At 39.8% G+C, this 22916-nt stretch overlaps 2 protein-coding genes across 6 annotated transcripts in view; one reads left to right on the top strand and one right to left on the bottom strand.

Annotated features, from left to right (window-relative positions):
• Positions 1-12628, bottom strand: part of LRRC8A (leucine rich repeat containing 8 VRAC subunit A) — a 547593-nt gene extending 534965 nt beyond the window's left edge. For all 3 annotated transcript variants that reach the window (XM_044058796.1, XM_044058794.1, XM_044058795.1), the window contains exon 1: positions 12523-12628. The gene's annotated coding sequence lies outside the window, so the exon portion shown is untranslated. The remainder of the gene's footprint in view (positions 1-12522) is intronic.
• A 43-nt stretch (positions 12629-12671) lies between these two features.
• The window catches only part of KYAT1 (kynurenine aminotransferase 1), a 1131910-nt gene continuing 1121665 nt past the window's right edge, over positions 12672-22916 (top strand). For all 3 annotated transcript variants that reach the window (XM_044058797.1, XM_044058798.1, XM_044058802.1), the window contains exon 1: positions 12672-12789. The gene's annotated coding sequence lies outside the window, so the exon portion shown is untranslated. The remainder of the gene's footprint in view (positions 12790-22916) is intronic.

A 22916-nucleotide genomic window follows, 5' to 3' on the forward strand; every position in this document is an offset into this window, starting at 1 on the left:
TCCCTTGGAAGCAGCGTGGCTTGTCAAGCATGTCATCCCAGGCAGACAGACACTGGATCCCTTTGAATGACACCAGACATTAAGCCAATTGTTAAAGCTGATCATCTTGTCTCTATATTGTGGCATCATTCTTGGTGAAGGAAGGATACTGCTCAGGGTTAGGGTCATACCTGCCTGGGCTACATAATCAGAGAGCTCCTCTATGTCTCTTTTCATGTAGTCCAGGGAGGTACGTCTCAGGTCGCTCACACCAGCATGGACAATGACTGTGTCATATTTGTACTTGCCGTGGAGTGACCCGAGTGCTTGTGTTATGTGGCGGATTCTAGCGCCCGATAGGCAGCTTACTGTGACCCTCTCCTTGTTCAGCCTGGTGAGTGGGACGTCAGTGTGTCTGACTATGGAGTCACCTATGACAAGTATGTTTGGTGTTGTATTTGGCCTTAAGGGCTGTGACTGCTTTGCACACTGCTTTTGTGGTTTATGTGTTGCTTGTGGGGTGTCTTGAGGTAGCAGTTGTTTGGGTGTCTGCTTTGGAGGCCTCTGCTGTTTAGGTAAATTTTACTCAGAGCCTCCGAGTATGTCTTTGTGTGTTTATGTGTTTGATTCAGTGGAGTGGTAGCATTATGTGAGGCTGGTTTTGTGGTGTGTGTAGTTGCCTTCTCCTCCTGTCTGGTCTTGCCAGTCCTGAGTTGAGAGAGCTCAGCCTCCAGTTTGGCTAAATAGCTGCATCTCTCGCAAGTATTTGTGTTATGTGGGAGGAGGAGAGGGTTGTCTGTGTACATGAGGCAGTTATAACATTGCCTCAAGATTCCCAGATTCACCAGCTGGACCGGAGAGGAGATTGACAACTGACCTTTGGACATGCTAGAATAATGCTGGGAAATCCTTAATTGAAAACAAGGGCCAGTGGGGAGCGAGGGTGTAGTGCTTTTAATTTTTAGTGCTGACTTATATAATTGCTTTAGTGAGCAAGTGCCAGGTAACTTGAGTGCAATGTGTTACAAGTAACTAAATGCAAAAACGACAAACAGTAACTTTCTTTCAAGTGAAACAAGGAAATAAGTACAGTAAGCAATGCAGATATCACTAGTGATCCACAGAAGCGCTGAGAAGTTGCGTATTAGGTGGAATGTCTGATATACAATAGGTTTTCTTGGGTTTTGATGGCAAGCCGTGTTCACCAGGCCTTAACTTTAGTCACAATTGTCTGGTGCTTTTAGACAGCTGTGGCACTGGGTTTACCTTTACTACTTTTCCTGATTGGTGGATGGTCACCAATGACAAAAATTTGATTAAATTCTAAGGTGGCTTCATCTACATGAAGTTGCTTTTGACCGAGACATAAAATTATCTGTATTAAACTTAAATAGGTTACAGATGGTCTAAGAATGGCCCCTATTAAAAAAAAAAAAAAAAAAAAAAAAAAAAATTGACCCGTTTAAAAAAAAAAAAAGTCTCGTTAGCAAAGGTTTGGAGATGGTTGATGAGATTATTAGGCAGTGTGCCACTATTGAATAGATTGGTTGGTTTAGAAGTAAGAATACAGTCTAATGTGGAATTCTCAGAGGAGATAAGAGTTTTGAGAAACCATAGAGATTAATGCTAGAAGTAGTGTGTGTAGGGGAAGGGGGGTTGGAAGTAGTGGTTGTCCAATCTATGTTGAAGTCAGCAAGGATAATAACTTCCTGAGGTAGGTTTGAGGTTACCCAGGATAGTATGTCCTCAACTCTATTGATTTTACCTGTGGGGATGTATACTGCTAGGACACATACACAACTACAAGATTTTAACGTCAGCGGTAATTAGAATTACTTCACAGTAGAAAGAATAATATCTTTTATCCTAAATAGTTATGTTCAGATTATTGGGGTACGACGGCTACTGCCCCTGCCTTTTCTTTTTTGATCAGCTCAAAATGCTACAATAACGTACGGGTAGGATTCTGAGACTTGGTTTTTAAGTTTTCACCATGTTTCTGTGATAGCAAGGGTGTCAGGTTTATGGTGAACTATGCGTGCAAACAGTTCTGGAAATTTACTGCACAAACTTCTGAGGTTAATGTGGGGAAAATGATGGACTGCTGTTGGTTGTATGGGTTGTGATTTGGGGGTTTATGGTGGTTGGTTGTGGGTTTCAGTGCAAATCCCCACTTAGCTGGAAAGTTAGAAGGTATGGTTGGACAAACAGGTACAATCTGGTTTTGAGTTTAGTCTCAGAATTGTAGGCTGGATTTTGAGCTAAAGTCTTTATATTTAAATAAATGGAAGGATGATATGTGTTACAGAGGTCATGGGCTATGATGAATGAGAAGTTAGTACTATTACTGTTTAGGGTCAGAGAATGACCTGTATATGTATTGATACCATGTGGTACTTGGTATTGTTTGTTAGGCAGAGGAGAAACAGTAACTGTAGTATTATGGATTTGCAGGAGATGCAAGAAAAGGGGCTAAAATATGAAGCGGGCGTTTTTCAACAACACTACCAAAGGACAGATAGATATGATAGCAAGGAGCCCCCCTATTGCCTGCTGCCTTCTCTGAACCATCTGTGTATTTATGAGCCAAATGCATGGTGATGTTAGAGATTTACAAGACAGTCAGCACATGCGAGTGAAATATGGTTTTAACATCATTAGACAACTTTACCAGCAAATTGGAAATCTTATCTGCAAGCTCTTTTGGAATCTTAAACTGGACTTTCAAACACAAATTTACTGATTAATTCTGTTAGTATGTCAATGTGACCAATCCCACTTTTCTGAATTTTCCAGGAATATGTGCAATGGTAGTAGACACCTCCCTTAGTAGTTTATTTTCATTAACCTAAGAGGGTTGCTAAGAATAAAACTATGGCCAATGGCCTACCTTTTCAGTGTTGTTTAAGATACTATTCATATCACATGAAAAGAGCTATCTAAACAATGCATACTAAAGTCTGTACAACTGCTAGTAATGATATACTTTTTTGATAAGGAGTTTGAGTTCAAATTTATTGACAGTACTAGTTATAAAAAAATAAAAAAAAACAAATATACTTAGAAATATGATGCACTATTTCTGAGAAAAATATAAAAAGTTGTCCTGGCCAATGTTTTCAAAGGTTCATATTTTTAAGAACTCTGCTATGCATAAAAAATTATGTAAATCTAACTCGCACTCGTACAACAGAAAGCCGTTCCACCCATAATGAAAATCCTAACTGGATGACAGTTTAATATGTATGCCTAGTACTGTTTGTACTATTTATTGCCATAACCTATATTCCACTCCCTTCCTCTGTTGAATTACTTGAAACTACTCCCGACATCGTACCTCTCAACCTGCAAAACACTGAAAGTAGGAACAAAAGACCTTGAAAAAATTGGAGCATCTGGTTAACCATAAAATTTCAATACAAAGTAGCACACAACTCTTCATGCTTCCAATAGAAATGAGGGATACTACACAGAAACATGATTAAAAAAACGGACAGTGACAAATAGGATGGCAAAAATATAAGCACATTATTAAAGAGACTGGTAGAATTTTACAATGCATTTCATTAAAGCCTACAGATTTAACAGTCATTTCTTTGCATCAGAAAAAGGCATTGTATGGCATGTGTTCTCTTTCATTAAATTATTCTCGCCACTTACACGTTGGTTGTGTGGTAGACACTGAAAAAAAATCACATGTGCCAAGTGGCATTGAGAAAATTATGTGAAGCACTAAAGCCAGAAAATAGGAACATATATACCTCTAAAAATAGGAACATTCCTCCAAAATAGGGACAGTTGAGTAATGTGCCTGCAATAAAACACTACGCAGCAAAACCTGTTGATTGCAGATGGTGTTTAACTATGTTTTCTGGGAGACTAATCCATTTTAACAGATTATCTGCTTAGGATTGTAGGATGCAACTAGTCACTGAAGGGACCAGACCCAGTGCATCTCACTCAATACACAGTGTCAAGGAGTGTGCTGTTAAACATACCACAAAAACTGCAACACCTAAAAATCCTAAACTCCCTCAGTGATCACTGTCCCATCGTTACTAACTGGTTCCCTAAAAGTAGGAAACTCCTTTCACAAAATCAAAGAACCATCACAGCCAACTGTTCCAACAGAACTTAGTTGCATAATGTTCTGACCCAGTTACTGCTTGATCTACATTCTACAACATTCTCATTACCCATAAAATATGCAAAGTAGAAAGTAAGAAAGTGTTGTGCCAGATTCTTAAACAACAGATAAAACCAAGCAACTTCTGAAGCTTGAACTATGGTACTTCTGGAAAGAGAATTCCTCTAACCTTAACAATTATGACACACTACAGACTTGCAGAAGAAACCAGACTGACAACTAACCATGCTAAAAGCACAGTATTACAGAAGACTGCAAAAGACTACTCTTGGACACCATAAGAAATTCTGGAAAGCCCTAAAAATGTTCTCTCTCAGTATCATTCCCAAAACCAGTTCTAAGGTTGATTTACCACCCTCTCTTTCTAGAACAAAAAACAGTAATGACCCCTGCATAACTAATCCCTAGCTCCTCAATGCCCCTTCCAATTCACCTTCCCTTCCCCTATACACAACATAATCAAGGTCCAGTACAAAAATATCTTGAAAACAGTGACTGCTCCTACTACCCACTCTTCTGTACCATCCCTCCCAATATGTTAGACTAGGAAGTAAACTATTCAGTAAGTCTTATATTCAATCTTTCCCTCACTACAAGAACCCTACCCCATAATTTTAAACATGCCTTAGTTCTACCTTTTGCTAAGGTGCCCCCCCCCCCTTCCATAGCTAAAGACTACTGGCCTGCCTCAGAAGTTTTCCCCTTAAATTCTTGACAAAAATTATGTATGGCCATATTCTACAAAACATCTAAAAATACAGCATTCTTAACAATAAGAGCATGGATTTTGGTCCAACTACAGTACCATCATAACCATATACACACACATTTCTAACATGAAACAAGGGAAACTTCCTGAAGCCATTCATTGACTTTAGAAAAGCTTTTGATATTGCTGATTACACTGTGTTACTTCAGAAACCAAGATGCAGGTCTCTCATCTGAGGTTGTCCAACACTTTCTAAATCTTCTTTTCCAACAGAACAATAATCCTTTTATGGCATAACTACTCTCCGAGTCAATATTTAAAAGGTGTACCACATGGATCTATTATCTGCCCACTCCTCTTTTCTTCCCTCATACCAGCACACACATTTATGTAGAAGATATTATCCTCACTACAACCAATTGCAATCCAGATCTTCTCAAACACAAACTTCAGAATGACTACAATACTATCTGGAATTGGCTTCGTAACAATACATTTTCTGTCAAGAATCAGAAAGAGCTCCCATCATGTTATTTGGTACACCTCAAAAATTACAACCACTCAACTTTTATTACTGATTCCTACAGAACACCACTTCTATGGAAACAAACAAACACATAAGCCTTCAATTCGACCAAAACCTCATCCCTCAGAAACATAAAGAGAACCTATCATGGTTCAAAAGTCTATACAAAATCTCCAATTTACTCAACACTGAAGCAAAATAATCCATAGCCATGAAGATACTAATTCCAAGATTAGAATGTGGTTTACCCATATCTGCCTCTGCTCTCCACAAACTTCCAATCTACTGCAATCAGCTGAAAATTATACACTTTTTTACTCACCTTTCAAAAAAAAAACTGACCACCACTGTATTACAGTAAGCAAAAGGAAATGGTTATCAGTTTCAGGTAGGGCTACTCTTCTCCTTCACCTCACCTTCAAAATACTACAAAAGCAAGACACTGCTCCACTTTTCTTAATAAACTGATAATTAAAGCGCCTTCATACTCCCTCCATAATTCAGAATCCCCTATATGCTTGCTACCTGCGAGAAATCCTTCAAAATTGCTCCAGCAAGCTGGTGTCATTATCTGACATTACACAAACTGACAATATGAAACTTAAGAAGTCCATTCATACCCATCTAATTAATAAAAAAAATAAATGCAAATGCTTCAGAGTTGCAGGTTAACTCCTCCTTTTACATCCATGTTCATTAGTTGGTAATAATGTACATGTTTAAAACTTCTCTGTTCAAGAATTCTCATGGTAACCTTTTTTTGCCTTTCTCTGTTATAACACTACAAACCTTCATATGCACTCAGATCAGTAATAGTTCTTTTACACAGCTGACGACTTGGCTCACTACGTATTTCATCTCAATTTGTTTGAACTGCACGTCATGTACTTGATTAGCAGGCATGCACATACTTCTCCCAATTGCTTCATTATATGCATTTGAACAGTTTAGAATACTTTTTTTTTTTTTGTAATACATGTTATAATCTATACTCTGTATTTGCCCACTGGGCCCAGGTCATAGCTGAAAAATAGTTTAACAAAGCAAAAAACTTGAGTGTGACTGTGTGTCTATGTGTAAAGTCAGGGACACTTTCCAAAAAGTAGTACCATTGGTATCAACTTACAAAATTGACGAGTTAAGAATACAGACAAAAAAAAAAATATATAAGCATCACAGACTTCAGGAGGAACAGAGAAAAATGATGACCCAACTCAAAGGTAGCTTAGAGGGATGTTGCAAAGTAGTCTGTAAAGTAACACAACAATACTTCAAAACCTTCAAGCATTAAAAATCATATCATGGCCTCTAAAATCACAGCAGAGGGTGAGAGCACTTTCTTATTTTTCACAAGAGAAGGGCTTTATACAGCCGATGCTTCACAGTTAGTGGCAGTGAAATGAATCATTGTATGCACAAACAGCTCAGTATAATCTTACAAATCTCAATTAGAAACACCACATAACGAACACATGGTGGTGTTCCTGCTAACCGACTGGCTAAACTGATATTCCTACCCATCCACGCAGTGTACGCCAAGCTATGCTATCTAAACATACTATATATATATATAATATAATCTACAGCCTGTGTCACTTCTCCTTAAACCGCTCTCCTCTTCCTTACCACATCCTATTCTTCTCCTGCCATACTCCTTATCCCACTTTTACTTATTATGCTCCGCTATTCCCCTTCAACATCTCCTGGCTGATTACCTTGATATGTCTTTCCCCTCTTCTTCCATCTCCTTTTGCATTGCATTGCTTGTGTATCTCTCTCTACCCAGTCACAAATCATACACTGGCACCTTACAGCCTGTCTTCATGACAATAATTGTACATCTTCCTACTCATCCTTCCCAAACCTTCTGCTTACTCAGCTTATTTAGTAATTGCCCATTTCAAACAGTGCATGACCAAACAACCTTCTGTGCTTACACCTCTACCTATTTCCCTGCTGTTACCTCACAAACTTATCTTTTTTACCTTGTTCCCATGGCCGGCCTTAGGCATAGGAGAACTAGGCGACTGTGTAGGGTGCCGTAAAGGCCAGCTTCTTAAAGGGTGCAGTTTTGATTTATTTTGATAAACAAAGTTTGCGCTCTTCTCGGCGCCCTGCTGAAGTGTAACTGGAAGCCAGAACTATGGGGGAGGGGGGGTGAGCGCCCTCCCACTTACAGCTGCAGGTTGGCTAGAACAGTTTAAAAAAAAACACGTTACTTTACGGTTCAAGAGTCTGCTGTAAGGAGAAACGGTACGTTATGTTTTGGGTATTGGTAGCTTTTTCCAAGCTTTTAGATGCATTTCCTGTGTGTTATGAAAGTGCAATTACAAGTCACTGCCTTCCTTGAAAGAGTGTTGGAGCAGGTGTAAGAATGCTGCACTCCGATCTGGTTAGGCTAAACATAATTCACTGAAACGTTAATGCTGGATTTACCCACGGTTTTCCTTGTTTGGCCACTCGGGCTTTGCCCTCATGACCAAACCACAACAACCGTGGGTAAATCCAGCATTACCCACACCCAGGCGTGGGTTATTGCCTAAGTAGTAGTGAGAGAAGTATGTTTTTTTTTGGGGGGTAAAATATCTAGAATCCGAGAGATAATTTATTTTCCTACTGGGTCTCAATACATCTCACCAAATAATTTTACTGCAATTGTATCAGGAGCCAGGATATCACAGTTTTATTATAATAAAAATGTAGTCTACATCAGATTAGTATGAAGTAATTACCAATTATACTCATATATTATGCAAGAATTTTAGGCCAAATATTTGTCAAATTGGGTTCCACTTAAGCACAGACCTTATTATAATAAAAGTAAGGAATGCAAATACTGGTGTTTTAATTTGCTACTGTTATTCACAGCCACATAATCTTACTTCAGTCACTGTCAATATAAAAAGAAGAATAAAACAATAACTGCATCATTGCTGTTGGTAGTGTGTATTTTATAGTGCTTTTCCTGTCCCCAGTTCTGTGGAGATAGCATTCAACAAGCCAGTGTCCAAATATGCTAATGAGTTATTCTTGGTATCCATCTTCTCACCATTGATATGTTCCCCTTATTCCCAGTCATCCCTGGCTGAATCCTGATGAGGGTGGGCCTCACTGTCCAGGGAGTGAATGATCTTGGCGGTCTGTGACCTATAAGACTGCCAGTCTTCCTTTAAGGTGGATGAAAGCTGGGAGCAGTCTTCATGTAATCATGAATGCATCTAGGGTTGGGGGATTTGTAGGTATGCACAGAAAGGGGAAACCCAACTTGGCAGAGTGAATATATTAATTGAAGACATCACTACCCACAGCATCAACCTGTTCTAACTCTCAGCTACTGAATGAATGAATAAATGAATTAAAATCTACCTTCAGCCAAAGACACATGCTACAGGATTCACTAGGGTGCACTTTGGCTGTAAGCATAACACCAGTCCCTTCATCTGGGATTGGTGAGCTCACATAAACCACTCACGCCCTCTCCCTAACCTGGCTCCTGCAGTAAGTAAACCCCTTTCTCGCAAGTACGGCAAGTCAAACTGCACCTTCTTTTGCAGGCTATATGGGGCAGGCAGGCGGCCCAAGGGAGGTGCTGGGAATTTCGCCACTGCTGTCATTGAGGAAATCAGACACTAGACTACAAACTACCAGACACACCTTGCTAACAAAATTAATGCTAGTCTTCACCAGGCATAATATAGTTTGGCAAAGGAGGAATCTTTGAGTAGCATGAACAGTCAAGGCATTTTGGAAGCTAGACAGTACAGTAAGATTGGAGGCTTTGAAAGAGTTTTGTTTTAAATCTTGTCATTTAAATTGACTTCCAGTCATTCTATTTCTAGATTGCATAATACGGTTCTGTAAATAGTCATGCAATAATATTACTATTAGAGATAGGTTTGTAAATAAGGAATATCAAGAATGTGGAATCATTTACTACAAATATTTGGTCTTTTAGTAATCTTCAGATCTTTATATACAATTTTGGATGCATCTCATGGTTTGGGTGAACTTGCTGTAGTTGATCATCTGATGGGCCATCTGTGGTGTTTGTTTGTGGGTCTGCAAATGAGACTTGTTTCTGCCAATGGTGTGAATTTGGTTAATTCTGACAGGTCACACTTTATAAAAAAATGACTGAACAGTTATTTGTGGCAAGTATTACTAATCTGATTACTTTTTTGAAGTTGTAAATTGTGCTGTTCCCTATTTATTGACTTATTTTAACCAAAGAGTAAGTGTATAATGTAACGTATAATGATATATAAAAATGTGTGCAAGGAGTCTGTTTTGAAAACAGCCCAAATGTAAACTTAATCCTCCACCGACAGATGCATTTTCTATAAATATGGGTTTTCATGTAATTTCAGTGGCAGAGAATTGTACTGTTCATGCTAAGCCTGTTTTTATTGTAAGATTGTATTGTTTATCAAATGGCTATCTGTGTTTGTGCTATTTTAGCTTAAGCTTCTGTACACAGGGAGGAGAGAGGTTGCTATTCTACTTTCCTGAGCTGTAAGGTTTACCCGCCTACCCAGAGTAAATTAAACTATTTAGATTAACCTAAGCAACCCTTTGAACCAAGGCACACAGGCTTCGATTTTCTGAAGACATGACTTTTATAGTAAAGTATGTGTGAAGGAGCAACAGATAAAGCAGGTTTATTAAAGGAAATTTCCATCTTCACTTGCAGTTTAAACTACATTACAAGGTATCCTTTCTTCCATGCATTTAAATAATTAAAGGAAATGACTGGACTGGTTTTCTTGGGAAGTGAATAGCATTTTTGGGGAGTGACCTACCTGTGGGTGTGGCTCATAGGGGTGTTTCATGAGTATGATGCGGGTGGGGCTTAAGGGGCGCCAGAGCACTACTTCGCCTAGGGTGCCATATCAGCCAAGGCCGGCCCTGCTTGTTCCCCCCTGCACTATTACTTCCACTAAATCCATTACGTGCATACTTCTTTCTTCATACCTCAGAATACTCAAGCAAATGACTTTGTTTAGAACCACTCTTGGACTTGCACACAAGATTTTATTCTTAACTTACAATTGTGTTTTATCCAATGAAAGTTTTGCAAAAGACAACAATACCTCGATTATGTTTTTACTATGTATTCTATTTGCACTCATTCTATTAGTTGCTTAAAGATATTGTTATAGTTCATATCTGCTTTTTGTAACTTTTGTACATGTATTCTCCCCAGGCCTCTGCTAAAAGGCTGCTCTGGAACCAACTCCCCATGCACATAGAACAAAGCTCACTCCTGTCCAAATTCAAGCGCAACTTGGATCTATGGATAGGAAACAAAACATTTACCCCAGGACTGTTCCCTGTACTACTAATACACAGGGGCAGCTCCTAAATGCCCATGCAAGTGCCTCTCAAATTGTCTATGGTATGATGCCAGTTACTCTCATTAGGAGTAATAAATAGTTATCAACCATGAGATGGGTAGGACCAATCTCAAATAGGATCGGTTCGTAGGTTAGTACTAGGCTAACTGCCCTTGTGGGACATTTTAAGCCTAACCAACTATCCCATTTCAGAATCAAATTCTGCGCCTTGTGTTTGTTAGTCAAATCCCAACTCGGATAACTCAAGCACAAATAGGGAAACTGGCTAAGCTTAAAAAGGCCCTCAACAGCTAGACTAGTACTTAACTATGAACTTCTGAAAAGGAAGCAATATTATGTCCAGATATACCTCTCAACTATCCAGATTTTCGCAGAATGTCCACATGTTTGTCTCATATTTTTGGTCAATTCCTCATAAAATGTTGTGATTTTCTGGAAAATCATTTGGATGATCTAAGGATTAAAGTCACTAAATAATGACATATTTGAGTTTCAGATTTCAAATCTTTCAGAAAGTGCAAGTTAATACAAACCCTGTTAATCTAATAATTTTCTAAGTTTATAAGAACAATTTATTTAAATTTTGTCCGTATTTTTGGGCCTTTGTCCCCCCCCATTTTGTCAGGTTTTGTCCAGATTTCTAGCACTAAGAGGTTCAGAGGTATGGTCCAGACAGACAATCCCAAAGTAAACAAACCCAGACAGACAAATAAATACTTGATTTACAAGAATGCATTTACAAACAGATCTGACTTTATAAGGAACATCATAAACCTGGGATGAGCAAAGCTAAATCCATCCATAACCCCTTTTCCCATTTTTAGATATGGGGTCAGGATGTCACTTCAATAGGGACAATCATCTAGGGCAAAGGTTCACACCACCGGGTGGCTAGATTAAATCTGAAGGAAAAATGATATCCATACTCAAATCATAACATTTGAGAGATATGAACACAACCACCAAACTCCCTCACCTACAGAGTTGTTCTCCGATACATCCTTAAAAAACAGGACAGCCAAGTATGAGTAGCAAGCATAAACCATCATAAGAATTTTACAGCAAAAACAAAACAAAAAAAAAAAAAAAACACGCCCAAGTGAACTTACAGCCACACAGTCGGGAGTCAACACACCTACAACAGAATTTCCAAGCTTTAAATGCTGTAACACACCTCGTGTTGCCCTACAACCGGCATCTAGAAGCAAAGTGGATCTCCAATCAACCAAAAGGTTTATAAGCCGTTATATACTTCCATGTTCCTTAACTGGGTTTATTGGGACAGTCGCAACTCTCCAAGTATTACACAAGATTACGGCCGGGTTATTCGATATGCACTTTTAATTAGGTGCACTTCTAGAATGTATTTCTTAAACACAGAACAACTTGGTTAAGATAAGAAGTCATGATCTTCTGTATCGGAGATCAAAACAATTGGTTTAACTGACAAGAGCTTACCGAAGGTAACACTAAAAATGCCTAAACAAATCCAGGCACAGGCAAATATTGCTGCATTTAATATTAACGCAGCCTATAAAACAGCTTCACCAGCAATGACAAAGCAAATGAACCGCACTTAATTCCGCTATACCTAGAGTCACACGGGGTTAAGAGCAATGACCTGACCTGTAGTAGAAGAAAAGCTAGCATGCTTGACAGCAAAAAAAACAACCCGCTAACGTTGTGACTGTTACTGTAATCTGCTTTACAGAAATGTTTTTAAAAGACATATCCAACTCAGAAACATACATAGAAATCCTATAGCTTTTTAAAACCAAAGTTACACTACAAATAGCTTGTTACTTACAGCTGACAAAATACAGGAACCTTTAAACTCCCAAACCACTCGCTAGACTGTAACACTCGCCAGCCAGTCTTTCTCTCCGGGTCGCATTGCATACCATCCGGAAATGATGTCATCCAACCAACGCCTGTCTGCCTCTTGGGACGAAGAAACTTGAAAGTGTTCTGTTTTTGGGAAGTTTTATTGTTCTAGTATTAGTAAATAAAAATGTAAATATAAACGTATTTTTTTAGAAATACGTGCAAACTGTACGAAGCAGAAAGTAATCAGGTTAGCGCATTTAATAAAACTGTCTCTGTTTGACTATAGTTCTTTACTATTCTTGTTTAGTTTTGATTTGTGCCCGCTGTCCTCTGGCTTTTGTGGTGATTGCTTGATACAGAGTTTGGTGGTTAAGTATAATTATAAAATTAGTGCTAAGTCTCTGTGCGTGCGTTTTATACTGTGTTGTTGGGTTATCTGGCTGAGGTGTAGCTAACAGATGAGAAATTGTACATTAATTTGAAGACTGTCCTTCACTAGTAGCAACAATATTCCTATCTTGTACTCTGAACTCCTTTGCTATGGTCTTCTGTTATTTCCTTCGTTGTATTTCCGAAGCACAGCGTTAATTACACCTGTACTAAACTGTGTCATTCTACAGTGATCAAATGGTTCATAGTGGTGAAACATGTAGCGCTTTCAACACAGTAGTCTTTTTTATTTATTTGTTTGTTAAAGGAGTAAGTGAGGTGGATATTCCAATCACGCCTGTAAGAGTAAATAGTATCCATTCATCTGTCCTTCGGTTATCTGTTTAAGCCATTTCAAGAGCCACGGAGGAGTAAGGGTTTGTCCTAGTAGTTACTGGGCGTGGGTTGTGAAATCTTGTTGTGAATGCTGAGGCAGCTCACGGCGGGAGACAGAAGCGCACACTTCCTTTTCTCACAGTACTACACCTGTATTTATTAACTGGCAATTCTCTGGGCACAAGGCTCTGGGGGGGATAAGGCAGCAGCAGCCTCAGCTGGTCAAGTGACTTGCTCACACCGCAGACTGCTTGGGGTTACTGTTGATGTAGTAGCATGCATGCAGTCTTCACCTTCTCGCTAAATTGCCCTCATTCCACTGACAAATTGCAGTTCCCCTCTAGCACAGTGGTAACCTTTTCTTTAGCGTGTAGTCTAAAGCCAGTCCCGTAAACTTAAAAACTTAGGACTGATAGACGTTTTTATTCAATATGAAGTAAACTAGGATAAATAGTTCCCCTACCAAACCTCTTAACTTCTTAAACCAAAAAAATCTGGACAAAGTCATGAATGGGGGGGGGGGGGTGCAAAATAGGGACAAGTTTTAAATATTACTCTTAAACTTTTTATTTTAGCAAGTATTTTCTGAAGGGTGTGAAGTCTGAAACTCAATGACTGTGATTATTTTCTGATTTCAGTCTAATGATTTGCCAGAAAATGACAAGTTTCCTTAAAAGTGGACCAGAAATATGAGGCAAACATCTGGACATTCTGTGAAAATCAATACAGTTGACAGGTGTGTCTTCTATACATTTTTTCCTGAAATAAAGCAAGTGCAGACATTTCCGTTGGTTATTTTTCTAACACATTTTCTACTTTTTCCTTCTTTTTTCAAACAAATCCTTCAGTTAATAGAAAAAGCGCAATTCACACACGTCCCACCCCCAGATGTAGCAAATTAATTCGTCTAACTCTGGATATATTTCTCAAACACTTGGTAGCACCACCACCCCTGATGCAGTTAGAAGAAGTACGTCCAGTTCTTTCCCAGTCCCCAGTAGCTTCTTCCTAACTCGGAAATTTGCTAATTCTAGCAGCAGCATTAGTAAATCTTTTGTACTCTGCAGCTACCTTTTATCCTGATTTGTTTTCTGAGATCTGGTAATCCAAGAAAACCCTGATGAAGTCTTCTGTAAGAAGGTGAAAGCGCTTAATCTGTTGGTTTAATGTCAGAATTATTGTGTTGTTTTTATTGCTTGCCTTACTCTGGTGACTACTTGCTGGAGGAATTAAACTTCAGTTTTTATCCATGTGAACTGGTGTTTCTGCTGACACTTTCGTGCAATCAATTGTTGAGGAGGGACAGCCTTTATAGGAGCTCTGTGTGACTGATTTGTGCTTTTGGTGTTTTCTGAGACCTCCGTGCTTGCTTGTCTTGATTGTAATATAGCAGTCTCTACAACTATTAGGAAGCCATGGTGGTGCAGCGGTAGCGTTGTTGCCTCACAGCAAGAGGTTCTCCTGTTCGATTCTTGGCTGGAGCGCCTTCTGTGTGAAGTCTGCATGTCCTCCCCGTGGTCGAGTGGCATTTGAAAGACATGCATAGAATGGGCATGCCTTCGTTGAAGGTTGGGTGTCGAGCTGGCACCTGTAAAAAAAAAAAAAATCTACTGCCAATCATTAGCGGACCAGAGTTCTGCTGTGGCGACCCCTAACCGGGAAAAGCCGAAAGAAGTCGTCTCTACAACTATTACTAGGCCACATGACTCTCCACCCCCATTGAAGACCTATGTTTGCAGCTAATATAGCAAATGGAGTGTTCACCCTCATTTTCTTTCTTTTTTCTGGGCAGGATTGCTGTCATCCTTCCTTTGAAAGCATTGGTAAAGACCACAAATGATTTTGAGAAATACAGACCTATTAAGACTAGTTCAGAGCACAATATATTCTTCAAATTTTGAGAGAGGAGATTCTGCTGATAGGAATGACTGCAGTTAGGTGTTAAAGTCATAAATAAATAACATGGGTTCATAGGTAGGTACTAGGCTATCGGCCCTAGGGCCCATACAAGCCTAACCAAAAAATATACCCTGGCTTTTGCCACCCAAAAAAATTATTTTCCTGTGCCCCTGTCGAGCAGAGCCACAGAAGTGATCCCCAGGGTGAATTTCCCATTTCCCATCCAATCATCAAGATTTTTCTTGAGTGCTAATGAGGAGCTCTGTTTGACATAGGTAGTCTGTTCCAGAGTATGGGAAGTTCCTGGGACAGGAATCTATCCCTCCAGCATGTTCTTTTTATTGTGGTGACAAGGTTTAGGTCCCTAGACCATGTAGCTTGGAGGGATTGGGATTTCTTTAAGTGGAGCATGTCCAAAAGCTCTGGGTTTGACATAGCTTTGTATGTTAGGCAGAGATCGCCCCCGAGTAGGTGATATGCGATGGAGTAAAGCTGTAGTTTTTTGAGATGGTCTGCATAGGGCATCTGTTTGAGGCCAGTAATCCTCTTTGTGAGGTATTTCTGTAGTCTTTCCAGTTGTTGTAGATGTCTTGTGAGGTACATACCAAAAGGGGCATTGTACTCTATAATGGGTCTAATGAGTGATGAGTAGAGGGGAACAATGACCTCTTTTTTTCTGGATGAGAATCCTTTTGTGATGAGATGAGCCACATAGAAGGATTTCCTGACCACTGTGGCAATGTGATTATCAAAGGAGAGACTACTGTCCACCTGTCCCAAGGTCTCATCACATTTTCGGCATTAAGTAGACTACCAGCTATGTGGTAGTTCATGGGTACAGAGTTTTTACCAAAGGGGATGACAATACACTTTTTGGCATTGAGCTTCAGGCCATGGCTTTGACACCAGGTATCTGTCTCAGTGAGGCCCTTTTGTAGTTTGTCCACATCGTTAGGAGTTTCGATTATGGCTCCTAGTTTTTAGTCATCTTCAAATTTTGTTAGCCAAAGGCATTCTGTGTTGGCCTGCACTTCAGAGAAGTAGATACCAAACAGGAGAGGACCCAGGACTGAACCCTGTGGTACTCCACTTGTCACTGGTCTGATGTCGGATTTGGAATTCGCTATTTTCACAGTGTGGGTTCTGTCCATGAGCCAGTTGGCAACCCATCTTGTGATATAGGGATTTATACCTAGTTTAGTGAGCTTATCTATAATTCCAGAGTGGGAGGGGGATAGTGTCGAAAGCCTTGGCGAGATCTAGATAAGCTGTGTGAACCATTTTACCCTCATCTATGGCTTTGACTTCTTTGAAGCAGTCACCAATCAGGTTTAGGAGACATGATCTGCCTTTTAAAATCCAAACTGGGTAGGGTCCAGAGTTTGGAGATTACCAATGTCTTTGTTTATGAGTTCTACGATATGTTCCATGGCTTTGCAGACCAGGCTCGTCAGGCTAATGGGGCGGTAGTTCCCGGGGTCCGTCGTGGCTCCCTCTTTGTGGAGTGGGATAACCGTTGCGGTGCGCCATTCAGTGGGTACAAAACCTGAGGTAAGGCTATGATTGAACATGGTATTTAGGTAGGGTGCCAGTTCATTCTGTAGTTCGTGTAGAATGCAGGCTGGGATATTGTCAGGTCCCGTGGATGCTGTGTTCTTGGCTTTGGAGAGTGTGTTTTTTACCTGTGCAGCCGTGATTATAGGAACTTTGCATTCTTCCGGTATAGAGATGGGCCCTCTAGGGGGTGAGAGGGGGGGGTAAAGTTAGCACTGAACCTATCTGCTAGGATGTTGGCAATATCAGTTGGTTCTGTATATTTAGTGCCATTGTGCTGTAACTCGGAGCAGATCTGAGTGTTCCCATTTAGATTATTGACATAGCTATAGAATGCTTTGTGGCTGCCTTTAGAGTCGGTGGCAATTTAGTTTTCGTAACTAGCTTTGGAGGATTTTATGAAGGATCTCAGCTTCTTACTGAGGTTAACCAGGGAGTTCCTCCAGTCATGGGATTTTACTCTTTTTTGCAACAGTTTCTTTCTTCTGTTGTAGAGTTTTTTTATGGCAGAGGACCACCAGATTTGCTTCCTTTTTTTGGAGGATAACATCTTGGTTCTATTAGGGATAGCATGATCCATGCACTCGTGTAAGTGCTTATAAAGTGCATTTGTGTAGGATTCGGCAGTCATACCTCTGTTGTCCGTCTGCATGGATGTCATGAAGTTTGCCACTTCTGTCTTAAGAAGTGTGAAGTTGGCTTTGGAGAAGTTTTTAAGATGGTTTCCCTAATTGGGGGTGTGATGTGGATGTCTAGGCTGATTAGCTTGTGGTCTGATCTGACCAACGAGGAATTGACCTCTGGTGTGGAATGCCAGTTTCTCATGTTGGTAATGACCAGGTCTAGGATATTGCTGCCCCTGGTGGGGGTGTGAATAAGTTGATCCAAGGCATTGGAATTTATGAATTCTAGAAAACGTTGAGTAAAAGAGTTGGTACATGAGTAGTTTTCCCAGTTAATGGTGGGGTAGTTGAAATCACCCATTATTAGGGTGTTGGGTTGTACCCTAATACTTTCCAGTGTATCAAGACATGAGGAGTGTGAATCCTGGGGCATGTTGGGGGGGGGGGGTCTGTAGCAAGCTACAATTTGGATTGCAGTCTTGCCCAGAGTTAGTTGCACTTGGATAATCTCGGATGCATTATGCTGTGCAACTAGCCTGGAGGTGTGGATATCCTTAATGAATATGGACACGTCTCCGCCTTTAATGCTTCATTCTGGGTTAGGTGGCCGAAAGGTGTGGTATGAATTGTATGAAGAATTTATCTAGTCAGGAACAACACTTAAGGATGTACAAACATAAATTTTATTCTTACAGCGCTGGGAGTTATTCTTCAGTATTCTTGATGAAGCATTCTCACTTTATATACAAAAACTGTAATTTTGTACATTTGCTTATCAAACTGCTCATGCAGTTTCATAACATTATAATGATTTTGTCCTATAGAAAACTTTGCAAATGTTCTCATCCCTCATGATTTTCGCCTCAGACTTCATGTGAACACTTTCCTATACATGATTCACCTGCTTCCAAAGGGTCTTGTTTTTGAACTTACATGTTTCATACCTGCTTTAACAATGACGCACTCTTAGCCTGGAGGTGTCAGGCTAACAAATTCCTTTTTGTATAGCTACATGCCTCACTTCATGCAACATGTACTATTCTCTCTTATTACATACTAAAATAATGCAGTTTAAAATTAGCAGTAATACTGTGACTTATGAAGCTGTATTTTTCCCAGCCCTACATACAAATTATATTTGCTTTTTAACAGTCATAATGTAGCATCATTAATAAGCTGAAATTAATATACATTTTAATAAGCTGGTCTTGTCCCATAACAGTTTTCTCCCTCTGACACTGTCAGTTTCATACCGTATAATTATATTTTTATTAACTTGATAAAATACGCCTCGGCATCATAGTAGTCATCATCATTTTTTGTCAAAATAGAACTGTCATTGATTTGAGCATGCAGTGGCATTTCATGTGCAGGTGCGGTTAAACATCTTGTAATCACAGCCTTTAGAATAGAAAATGCTAAAATGATTACAAATATAATAAAAAGTACACTGACAATATCCTGGATTATGCTAATCCCCAGGTTGCCAAAAATACTGCCCAGCCATCCAAAAAGTGTCCAACTTTTGAATGTGCTGTCCAACTCTTTGGCCCTTTGTTCCATGAAGTTTGCCAGGTTTTCCTGTTCATCATGATGGTCACTAATATATGAACAGCAACAACTCCCTATGAGGGCACATAACCCCCTTGTGCAGCAAGCATTATATCAAGTACCATTCGATTCTGTAACACCACAGTTCGCATTTCAGTCATTTCTCGATTTGCCATTCTGATGTGATGTGAAGTTTCGTTGGCCACCTCCTGTAGAATTTGGGCAAGTATGGTGATTTCAAGCATTGTCCTTTGTACTCCATACCCAGGATTAAAAATTGAAAATACTTGCTCAGTCCAGTGGATTGCTCGCTTATTTCTCAGTCTACCTGCTGGTGGGTGTTCGAAATGTTGAATAGCAGGAGTAATATAGCCTATAAAGCAACATCCAGGCCAGTATGTAGGCAACCAGGGGTAGGCACAATTACCGCAGATGTAGTAATGGTCACTTATGCCCATGCCATGTCCCCAGTCATAGCTTTTTAAGTGCAAAAAGAGTCTAACTAACTTTCATGCCTGATGTCATTACATTTACTTTTCCCTACTGGTACAGTCCCATTTCTGGCATAACGTGTTTCCATGTTGTGTGGTTGCAAGTTGAAGAGACACAGCCTTTGAAAAATCAGTTACATTAAACCAGGTTAAGCTGATGTCATTAAGGTCCTTTTCAAATGACACCTGTGATGCAGGGATGGGAATCATGGGAATCCCTGCCTTGGAATGATGTATATGCGAACATGTCCAGCAGTTTGTTTTGTTTAGATTTTTGGCATATTGTCGAAGGACCAGCAAGAAACTGTTTTCTCTCGACCAGTTTATAGAAGGGAACAGCAGCAGAAACAAAGCAAAAGTACCTGTTGTCACTGGATTCATCATGAACTGCTACTGAAGTTACCTTTTCACTGGGCAGATGATTTATTTGTCACACCTCTATCTCCCTGTGTTGGCTGTGATGATTTGTCTGGGGTCCCTACACGACAGGTCTTCTTGCAATGAGACAAATGGATCCACAATGGTAGTCCTGCATAGTGAACTGCGGTTACAGTGGTTAGTAGGGCCTGGAAAGGCCCCTTCCATCTCGGGCTCAGGCAGTTTTTCCTCTGAAAAGTTTTAACGTAAACCTAGTTACCTGGTTGTAGTTAGTGGCAGGGTTGGTCAGGAGGCTTTGGTAACGCTGCTCTTACTGTTTGATATTGCTGCAAAGGTTTGAGTAGTCTCCTGCAGTAAGAAATCCTAGCATCATCTGACAAAGTTAAATCGGCATTTCCCACTGGAGGGGTAGCTGGAAGGGCCATGGGTCTCCCCATTAATATCTCATATGGACTCAATTTCCTGGTGGTATTCAGTGAGGCCCTCATACTCAATGCTAAGGGAAGGGCATCGGATCACTTTAAGTGGGTTTCAGCACAAATCTTCAAAGTTTTATTTTGAAGGGTCCTGTTTACCCTTTTCACTAATCCACATGACTGGGGATGGTTGGGACAGTGAAGATTCAACTTAGTATTAAAAGCTTTACATAACTCTTTAAACAGATTATTATTAAAATGAGTTCCCTGATCACTGTTAACAATGCTGAGTGTACCACATCTCTGTATGTAATCAGATAATCTTTTAATAACTGTGACTGCATCTGCTTTGCGACATGGGTAAGCTTCCGCTCATGCTGAGAACATACACACTACCACCAAAATAAATTGTAAATTATTAGTCTTGGGCATCTGGATGAAATCCATCTGTATATTAACAAAAGGTCCCCAGGTTGGAGGTTAACATGCAGATTTGCTGTTGGCATGTTTGCTTATGCTATATTCCAAAAAAATATTACAATTTTGTACATACTGAAGTATCACAGAGGAGACATGAGGGGCATACCAACTTTGGGTAATTTGATTAAATAAAGCTGTCTTACCTGTATGGGCTGGTAGAGGATATGCCCTTACTAGGTAAGGTAGCAGAGAGGCAGGTGCCACCAGTCGGCCGTCCGGATATCGCCATATGCCATCAGAGGATTTTCTACATCCATCCTTGAGCCACCTCAGAACGTCTGCCTGTGATGCTTCAGCTTGAAAGGCTGACAATTTTTCAAAAGCAAACACATCATTACTCTTGTATTTTGTTGCTGTCAACATACAAAGATGTTTGTAACAATTCACTACTGCTTGTTTAGCAGCTTGGTCTGCTAAGTTGTTACCTTTTGTAGCCATATTTATTACTTTTTGATGTGCACAACATTTGTTTACAGACAGCTTTTTAGGTAACAAAAGTGCATCTAACAATGATTTTTATGTACCCAGAATTTTTTATTTGATTTCCTGAAGAGGTTAAAAACCCTCTCTTTCCAAAGTTGCTCAAAGTCATGTACCACCCCGAAAGCATAACGTCTGTCTGTAAAAATAATTGGCCACCTTGTCTTTGGCTAACTCACAGGCTTTTTGCAAAGCCACTAGCTGAGCTATTTGAGCAGAGTGAACACCCTCTAATCTTTGTTGCAACAATAGTGTTTCCTCGGTGCAGACTGCTATTCCTGAGATCAACTTTCCTGTTTGATCTCTTCCACAGGAACCATCGACAAACAGATGCATTGGGTATAAGAGTGTCCTTTAAGTCCTCCCTAAGAGAAAGCAAATAGTTGGATACACACAATCATGCTCTTCACTATTCTCAGTAGTAGGCAACAGAGATGCATGCTTTAGAACAGGACAGTGGATCAGAAAGAAGTGTTAAGTTCATATCTAGTTAGATGTGCAGTCGAGAGTGGTTGAGTTTTCATTTTAAGCAAAAGAGATGATACAGAATGAGGGACAGCTACTGTGAGGTCATTCCCAAGCACCAACAATTGTGCCACATTAACTAGAATGGCAGCAGTGGCAACTGCCCTTAAACAAGGTGGAAAACCTTTTGCCACAGAATTAAGTGCTGTAATAAGCCAATGGATGATAGCTGTCCCCATGTTTTTGGGCAAGTACTCCTTGTGCGAATCCCTTTCTTTCATGACAAAATAAAAGTCTTATCATAGTCTGGTAACCCTAAAGCTGGGGCAGTAGCTGAAGCTTGCTTCAAGTTCTGAAATGAGATTTTCTCTTCACTATTCCAAAGGAGAGGCTCTGGTGTCTCCTGCTTTAAAAGATTTGTCAAAGGTTTGGCAATTTCTGCATAGTTAGGGATCCACTGTCTACAGTATCCTGTCATACCTAGGAAAGACCGAAGCTGTCTCTGAGTAGTCGGATGTGGGGCCTTAGATATTGCATCAATATGAGATGGTAACACTTGCTACCCTGGGAAATTAAATGACCAAGATAACGTACCTGAGATAACCACAATTGTAGTTTTTCTCTAGACACTTTGTGTCCCTTTTCTACAAGGATAGTCAGAAGATGCAAAGTATCCTGCTGATATTGCTGAAAGGAGTTTGATGCTATTGGTAAATCATCTACATATTGTACTAATACAGACGCACCCGGAAATGTCACATTCTCCAAATCTTTTTTTTAGAGTTTGAGAAAATAATGAAGGAGATTCAGTATAGCCTTGTGGCAACCGTGCCCATGTATATTGCTGTCCCTGATAAGTGAAAGCAAACAGAAACTGACTATCAGGGTGAATACGTATAGAAAAGAATACTGAACATAAATGTATTACAGAAAAGTAACTAGCTGTCGTTGGTATGCAACTCATTATTGTTGCTGGATTTGGAACATCAGGAAAAGTAGGTAGCACTGCATTATTTACAGCCATTAAGTCTTGGACAAATCTATAAGTATCCTTTCCTGGCTTTTTCACTGGAAAAATAGGAGTATTACAAGGGCTTTTAGCTTGTATTATTATTCCTTGATGTATTAGAGACTGAATTACAGGTTTGATTCCCTGCTCTGCTTCTGGCTTTAGTGGATATTGTGGAACTCTGGGGAGAGGTTTTGATGGATTTAATTTTATTTTTACTGGTTCTGCTGATTTCAGTATATCTACTTCATTTGCATGCTTAG

Source organism: Protopterus annectens, chromosome 16.part0 (genome assembly GCF_019279795.1).
Source record: "Protopterus annectens isolate FY-2018-M chromosome 16.part0, PAN1.0, whole genome shotgun sequence".
In the NCBI taxonomy this organism is placed as follows: Eukaryota; Metazoa; Chordata; order Ceratodontiformes; family Protopteridae; genus Protopterus; species Protopterus annectens.